At 37.1% G+C, this 8,631-nt stretch overlaps 1 pseudogene; it reads right to left on the bottom strand.

Moving 5' to 3' along the window:
* Nucleotides 1-476: 476 nt before the first annotated feature.
* LOC104882697 (disease resistance protein RPV1-like) lies at nt 477-8,258 on the bottom strand (annotated as a pseudogene).
* Nucleotides 8,259-8,631: the final 373 nt, after the last annotated feature.

Raw genomic sequence — 8,631 nt, 5'->3', positions numbered from 1 at the left:
TCAAAAACCACAAGAAAACATTTAACAAGGATATCTAAACTTTTGCATCATTAATAAGCTTTATGCACACTAATAAATGGTGAAGATGCTACTATTGCTAATCTAATCATTATGGAGTGTACTAATTTCATTCATAGGTTACATTGCACTGAAATTTCTATTAATTAGGCAGCAGCAAGGAAGCTGGCTTCTTTTAAGTTAAAACATTACCTGTAAAAGAGCTGGTCTGTCCTTGCTCACACACTCAACTGATACTTGCAAGCAAACTGTCTGGAAACCAACATCAGATCTGCAAGTGTTTTTGATGACTAATTACTGCAGATAGATAAAAAAGAAAAAAAGAAAAAAGAAAAAGGGAAATCCTCTTAGAGAGAACAACGGGCAATGGCTACAACAAAAGAAAAGCATCCCCTATTGCTTTTCCTGTTAGAATTTAGAATAATATGGTTTATGAGAAAGGAATGATAAGAATTTTGCAGTAATGGTTGACATTATAATTGATCTGACCAAGAGGAATATGCTTATTGAGCGCACATAGTTGAAGAAACGATGCTATAAACCAATTCAGGTTTGCTAAGGTAATGGCCTAGTGGGGTCTTAGCCATTCTCATTACAAGATGCTTGGTTTCTCCTCTTAACACTCCATATTATATTTGAAATAAATTTTCTCTGAAACAAACAATGAAACGACTAGGGAGTTTCAAAAGCTGTTAACAGAAACCATACAAGTTTCAAGAGTTTTGAAAGCCATTCCAAGAAGGGTCACAACGAAGTTGTGCAAAAGGAATTAAGCTCGGATCAGACAGAAAGGTGCTGAACAACTGATCAACCATAGTCAAATAAATTGTCACCACAACCTTAATGTGCATTGCTCATGACAGTAATGACTGACATCCTTTGGGGCCATCCACATGTGAACAAGCTCCAACCTTCCACTTGATATGCAGCATACCAGAATTAAAAGGGTTAGTCTCGTTTCCAGAACTCCACCATGGTTTATCTGTAGAAGAATTAACGCTTGGGTTTCACAGGAACTTTAACGAATAAATGTAAAATATAAGGAAACATGAGAAGTAGCACCTACTCTACCTTCATGAACAATCTCTATTACTTAAGGCCAATACCGAGGGCCACATATACATTCACTTTTCAACTGCAAGTAACATATGAAGTAGTAAATGGTGAAGTTGCCATCTTACTCATTCAACAGAGCAACTAAGAAGATAGGGTCTTTTCAAGGTCAATCTAAGTAGCAAATGAGCAGATAGGATATTATCTCTGTTAATCTTCTGGGGAAGTAGCTTGGGACTGAGATAAAGAATCTGAATGCATACTATTCTAGGCTGATGTATGTTATAGACCATTGCCTGAGATAATTTTTCATGTTAGTTTTAAGGGAGGAAATACAAAAATCAGGGAATCAAGAAATCCAGCATCCATCAGAATTTCATGCAGTTGTGCAGACTTGCTAATATTTATCTCAAAAAAGCTCAGATGATCGTGGAATTTAGCTCAAAACAGCATTATGATGTTATCAGATTTACTTTCTGGTAAAAAATCTGCATTATGCCGTCTGCAATACCCTGAGGTTTAATATTGCTAGTTAAAAAATTTATCAATATGCGACTGAATTTTAGAGTCATGTTATAGTTAGCAAGAAATTTATCAATATGAGGATGAAAATTGTGAATCATCCTTAATGAACTCACACATATGACAAGCTGAATAATTCTAGCTAAAATATTAGCATTTGCATTTCTTCTGAATGCTCTTTGTACAAGCCAATCAATATTAAAGACTTGAAATATTTCTTGAGATGCACATAAATGAGTGACAATTACAGAGTTGACATTTAAGCAAAGCCCATGAAAGTTTCTGTGTCTGGCATTTTTCAAGAGAATACAGAAAATTTTAAGCAAGCCCATCAGTAAGGTTTATGTCTTAAAATATAATAGTAAAAACATGAAGCACTGGCAATTCGTCTTAATATGGGATCTCACTACGGCGGTGTTTGTTTTTTTGGCTTTTTGCTGAAAGCAATTTATTTTCAAAATTTAGGTTGTTTGTTTTTCTACTTTTTCATAACTTATTATAAACTTTTTACTAAACAGAAAATGCCAAAATATGTAGGTTTTTCTAAATAGAAAAAATAACATATTGGTTTTTCTTTACTTTTTAATACTTAATAGAAATAAAATACTACAAAAACAAACAACCTAATATTTAACACCATTAAGCATTAAGGTTCTATTTAGAATTAGGTAAAAAAACAAACACCACCTAAATCACCCCACTAATTAGCTACAGGAAAGTCCAAATCTTGGGAATCAATTAAACATATAGTAAAATTAAATCAGTACTTAATGGAAGGCATAATAAGGACAGTTGGTGACTTATACTTCAAGCAGGAAGACATAAGAAACACAAGATATTTACCAAGGGAAATGCAAGCTCCAGTGACATATGCTTTGTCAAAGTTATAGAATATGTTCATAATTTCACTAATTAATTTTACCTCTAACATTAATCATCTAGTCACACATATATGAGTCAACACACAATGCAGTATCACAATGAAAACAATATCAAGACTTGGAAACATGGACCACAAACTCCCTTCTGACCTAAACCATTAGATTGGTACCAAGCTATTGCACCCTCACATTACAAACCATGGCACTATCTAATATATATAGAGGTTTGAACCATGATTCCAAATTCAGTGTGAGGAACGGAAAGAGATGAAATAAACATAGCTCTTTATAATTCAAAGCCTTGATAGGTTGGATCACTTCCCATACTTTCAACATCGGTAGGGTTATGGCTAAATTTTGAGTTATGGTTAGAATGAAATAAAATTAGTATCTTCATCCAATGAGGTTTAATTGACTTTGGACAAGAGATAGACATTATAAAACAAGAAGAAAAACGTTAGGCCACTCCTATAAGTGAATTTGATTCACAAGGTTAAATCAATATAGTAGATCTTGCAGCCAAAACAGAGCAGCTTCCGATTTATGGTTTTCAAACTTCATATTGCCTTTGTATTTTTATTATTATTATTATTATTATTTTTATTTTTTTTTTATTTTGTGTGTGTGTGTTTTTACTTGTACTACTTTTCTAGAAACTAAATTCAAATGGCTTTATAACTTGTAAGTAAAAATACAAATTGGAAAGCTGATAGATCAGAGAGTAAAAAACAATCCCAAGAGTGGCTCATCAGCACCCTAAGATTTGTTCTACTTTTTGGGCAGTAACACGTCCATTAAGTATACTCGAAACAAAAAGGTAGATTTGCTCATTTTTGTACAAAAGTGATATTGAAAAACTTGTAATACCATATGAGTTTTGCAATTTGAAGGGTCATAATTTTTAGTGAATATGGCTCATGAAAGTGATACACAATGAATGATAAAACACTTTCAGATAAAAAGATGTAAAGAGAAGTCTTTTTAGATATCTTTTATCTTGGAAAAAACAAACTAAAAAGAAAAGAATGATAAAAATTTTAATCCATTATGAATCATTTTTCCATATAAACTAACTTGAGAAAAAGGAGGCTTACCAACAAAGATAGAGTTGAAAGCTTGAGATCAGTAATTGACATTAGTGTCTTCTACAGCATATCCATTCAACAATGTTGAAAAGAAGATTCAGGCACCTAGGCATATGGTTCTGTTCATCATTTTGCACGCCAGGATCATTACCATTCGTGTATTGCATTATTGGCAAATGGTTCTTCTGTGTAGTATTTTGTGCATCAGTACAGCTTCTCTGATAATTAACATTCACATCCTCTACTGTTGATCTTTGGTCACCCAAATTGATCTCTTGAGAATCATTGTGTTGTATCAGTGTAGGACAGTTATACTCATCATTTTTGGCATATATGAGCTGCATCCCACACTTCTCCACCTTCATCGGCATACCATTGAAGTAACCATGAAATGAAGCCTTCAAGCGCCTCCACTTATTAGAGTGATACTTTTCCTCAATGGCAACCTTTGGATAATACAACACCCACACTTGACCTGATGCTCCATCATTTTCGTAGCATTCACACCAGGATTCTAAGGACAGATCATTCAAGAATGCAAGTTGATCACCACGGAAAGTCAATTCACATTTTAAACTACAAGGAGCTAGACCTTCATCTTTTGATCTATCCACAGACTCATTAGCAAGAGCAATATGAACAGAGAATAAAGCAAATCCCAATAAATCCTTGTTTTCATACCAATACCGAGGAAGCTCTGTTGTTACTCTGGATCCCTTTTTCTGATGCCGTATCCATTCTGGAATTCCAGTACTTCTTGGAATAAGAATACTAATTCCCTCACCATAATAACAAAAATCATCTAATACTTCTGGAAATGGATCAGACCAATGATTTCCACATTCCAAATCCTGCACAAAAATTGCATGTAAATTCCATGCCTGTATAAAAGTCAAGTGACATGAAAACATATAGTACCTGAATAGCTGATTTGAAGCATTTGAAGAGAGAAGCCCAAAGTAGACTTGATGGATTTGATAATGTTTTCAGGCCTGTACAATCATGTACATCTATGGACCGTAGACTTGATGGAAGCTCTGGAATTTCGACAGCCATCTTGCAGTGACTCAATCCAAGCACTCGCAGCTTCGAAAGTTGACTAATTCCAGCAGGTATCTTGCTAATGTTGTTTCTGCTTAGATATAATACTTGCAGTGATAATAGGTGGCAAATTTCGTCTGTGATTCTGTCATCAATTAGATTGCAGTTAGTGAGATTTAATACCTCCAGTGAGTACAACCAGCAAATGTCATCCTGGATTGACCCTTGCATTAGATTTGACCCATTCAGATCTAATATTCTTAAGGAGCATAGACCTGACAAAGAAGGCAGTTGAGAAGCAATTGAACCTAAACATCCAGCATCAAGGTGCTCCAAACATTGAAGGCTTCCCAGCCTCTTTGGCAATTTGTTAAGTTTTGAACAACCAAAAACATCAAGAGTTTTGAGAGATTTCGAATTACAAATGTGGGTAGGGAGGGTCACAAGCTTTTTGCATGATGCTAAATCCAAAAATTCGAGCCCCTTCAAATTTTCAATTGATGATGGTAGATCTTGTATAGCTGTTCCATCTAAATGAAGCTCTCGTAAATTGTTCTTATTCTCCATGACTTCTGGAAAACTTCCTAGCTTTGAACAGCCAGAGCAACAAAGAACTTGAAGGTATTTCAACCTACAAATGCTCCTTGGAAGACTCTCAAGGTTTTTGCAGTTTCGTGTATAAAACTCAACTAGTATGGAGAGACTGTCTATTGAGGATGGTATTTTCTTAATAGCAGTACCATCTAAATAAAGCTTCTGCAAACATTCCATATTCCAGTTGTCTGGCATTGTTGTCAGTGTATGGCTCTCTTGGTGATCTTGGTTGTATATAAGACGGATCCCACAATTTTTCACTTTAAAGGGTTGGTTGGATCCATAAAAGCCATGAAAAGAAGCCTTAAGGTGTCTCCATTGATTGGAATGACATAGCTCATTAATCGCAACCTTAGGATAATAGGTCACCCACATTTGATCTGATACAGCACCATTATAGTAGCATTCACAATAGCAGTGAAAGTGTAAAAAATGCACATATCCAAATTGATGACCATGGATATTCAATTCACATTTTAAACGACAAGAGGGTACAAGTTCATCCTCAAACCATTCCTCAGATGCATCCTCAGATTTGTTATCAGATTTATAGGCAGATCCATTCTCAGATTCATCCTCAGATTTATGAGCCCATTCATCATGATCTGATTCATTTTCAGATTGAATCTCTGATTTGTCTTCGAATCCATGTTCAAAATCATCCTCAGATTTGTCATCAAGAGGAACATAAACCGAGCATAAAGCAAATCCCAAGAAGTCCTTGTCCTCATACCAATCCTGAGGAAGATTTGTAGTTACATGATTTCCCAGATTCTGATCCATTATCCACTCTGGAATTCCACTAATTCCAGAAATAAAAATACTGACTCCCTCACCAAAATAGGAGGAAGAATCATGTAAATTTACTTGAGATGAACGACTCCTGCATTCAAAATCCTGCCAAAAAAAAAAAAAAAAAAAGAAGGAAAAAACAAAAGAAAAAAAAAGTAGCATGTAAATCCATTAATGCCTCCATAAAAAGGACCTGTGCCATGAAAATCATACCTGAAACTTTGAAAATGATGATGGTAAAAGTGACGATGGAGTTGATAAAGCACAATGTGAATTGTGTGCATCTAAAAGTCGTAGAGTTGATGGAAGCTCTGGAATTTGTAGAAGCATCTTGCAGTGACTCAACCCAAGGGCTTTCAGCTTAGAAAGTTGACTGATGCTAGTAGGTATGCTACTAAAATGATTATAGCTCAGATCTAATACTTCCAATGATGATAGTTGGCAAACTTCACTGGGGATTTCTCCATCCATTAGATTGCAATTATTTAGGTACAGTTCTTCCAATGATGATAGGTGACAAATACGAATGAGGATCCCTTTGTCAATTACATTGCTTATGCTCAAATCTAATACTTTCAATGAGTTCAACAAATTATTGCTCTGGATTACTCCTTTTGTTAGATTTGACATACATAGACATAATTCTCTTAAGGAGCATAAACCTGACAAAGAAGGCAGTTGACAATTGACAGCGGCTAAATAAAGCTTCTCTAAACATTTCAAGCTCTTGAAATCCTCTGGCAACTTTTCAAGTTTCGAACAGCAGCCAAAACTGAGAACTTTAAGAGACGTCAAATTACAAATGCTTTGAGGGACAGTTATGAGGTTATCACACCTTGCTAAAGTCAGGTACTCAAGTCCTTTCAGGTGTTCGATTGATGATGGTAACTTTACTATAGCTGTATAATTTAAGTAAAGCTCTCTTAGATTTTCCATATCACCCATGATTTCTGGAAAGCTTCTTAGATTTACACAGCCACGACAACAGAGAGTTTTAAGGTGTCTCAATTTATAAATACTCCTTGGAAGACTCTCAAGGTTTATGCACCCTATCAAAATCAAGAAAAAGAAGTTAGTTAATAACTCTAATATTTCATGGGGTGAATCAAAAGTAAACCTACAACCTTCAAGAGTTAGTATCTCCAAATTGGTACACTTGAGGGGTTTGGAATCTTGTTGAGATGCTCTGAATAACTAAGATTGATGACCTTTAAGTTTTCAAGAAGCTGCAACAAAGAGAAATTTTCTTAATAAAAATTAATTTAAATGAAATGAGCTTTAAAATCCATGTAAAGTAAAAACATAACTAAATAATAATAATACCTCTGTTTTCCAAAGTTGCTTTATGTTGCTACACCGCATGTTGAGTTCTACCAGGTTCTTTGCATAAAAATTTGATGGTAAAGATTCCAAAGGGTATCCATCCCAATGGAGATATCTTAACTCATGAGAAGGAAACTCAAAGTCCCTACAAAAGTGTACTTGAGAAAGGTGCACTTCAGAAGGTTCCACAAGTATCCAAGGTTTTACAACAAAATTATAGTTAGTGTCACACCCTCGAAAATCACCCTAAATTTTTCACCTGGTGCGCGGTGCTAAGGACCCCTCCTTAGCCAACCTTCCTTCCCAGTCTTCTCAACACTCACACACAAACAACAGCAAACCAAAGAGAAACAAGGACACACGAGATTACAGGAATTTCTTCCCAATTTGTATTAGTTCTCAACCTACAAGATACAAAATTGTTCCTTGAGCCAGAGGATAATGCTTACAACCCAAGCATTCAGAGATCCTCTTTCTCTCCTTCCTCTCTCCCTCTCTCAAGGCTGCAGGAGTCCTATTTAAAAGACTGGTTCTGCAGTTTTTCCCCTGGTGGTGGTGCAACTGCTCAGAACCGCTCTGAACTGCTGGTATAACTACCCACCACCCAGATGGTGGCCTGCTGAGAAACCACCCACTTGCATCAGCATCAGTTTTGCCTCAGCCCACTGTCAGTCTATGCAACTCCTTGACTTGCTCACTAGCTGTCCAAGCTGTATCAGTGTGCCTCCCCCACGCTGATGAGTGAGCCTAAGCCATGTCGAGGTGCCCATGGTCTGGGCCTGTTGCTTTCCCTTCCTGTTTCAGGTTCCGCTTCAACGAGCCATGGCATTGCGCCCATGGCTGTTCCCTCTTGGTGCACAGGGCATTGCGCCCCTGTGCTGTGCATAGGCATTCGGGTGCTAGTCGGCTGTTTGTCTGATGCCCCATCTGGCCATGGCATTGCGCCCATGGTCTTCTTGGCTGGCTTGCTTGCACAAGGTTTAGGCGCCCTCGTGCTGGCGCGGGGAGGGGCTAGGCCGCATCATGCCCCGTGCTGCTGCAGCCACGGGTTGCATACCACACATGTTGTGGAGCCCATGCGTGCATGCTCAATTGCCATGCATGTCCTAAGCACGCCCAAGACCTTGCCAGGGTGCCTTCTTGGTGCGGTCAAGGCTCGCCCTTGGTGCGGTCAAGGCTTGCTCTTGGTGCTCATCTCCCTTGAGACACCCACCCCCCCCCCCCCTTAAAGAGCAATACGGGCCGTTTTCAAAGTTTCTGGAGGAGACATCAATATGTCTGAGGAGACATAATGGAAATATTTAAATAAATACAAATTAATT

This window comes from Vitis vinifera, chromosome 18 (genome assembly GCF_030704535.1).
Source record: "Vitis vinifera cultivar Pinot Noir 40024 chromosome 18, ASM3070453v1".
Lineage (NCBI taxonomy): Eukaryota > Viridiplantae > Streptophyta > Magnoliopsida > Vitales > Vitaceae > Vitis > Vitis vinifera.
This window is presented reverse-complemented; position numbering and strand designations above follow the sequence as displayed.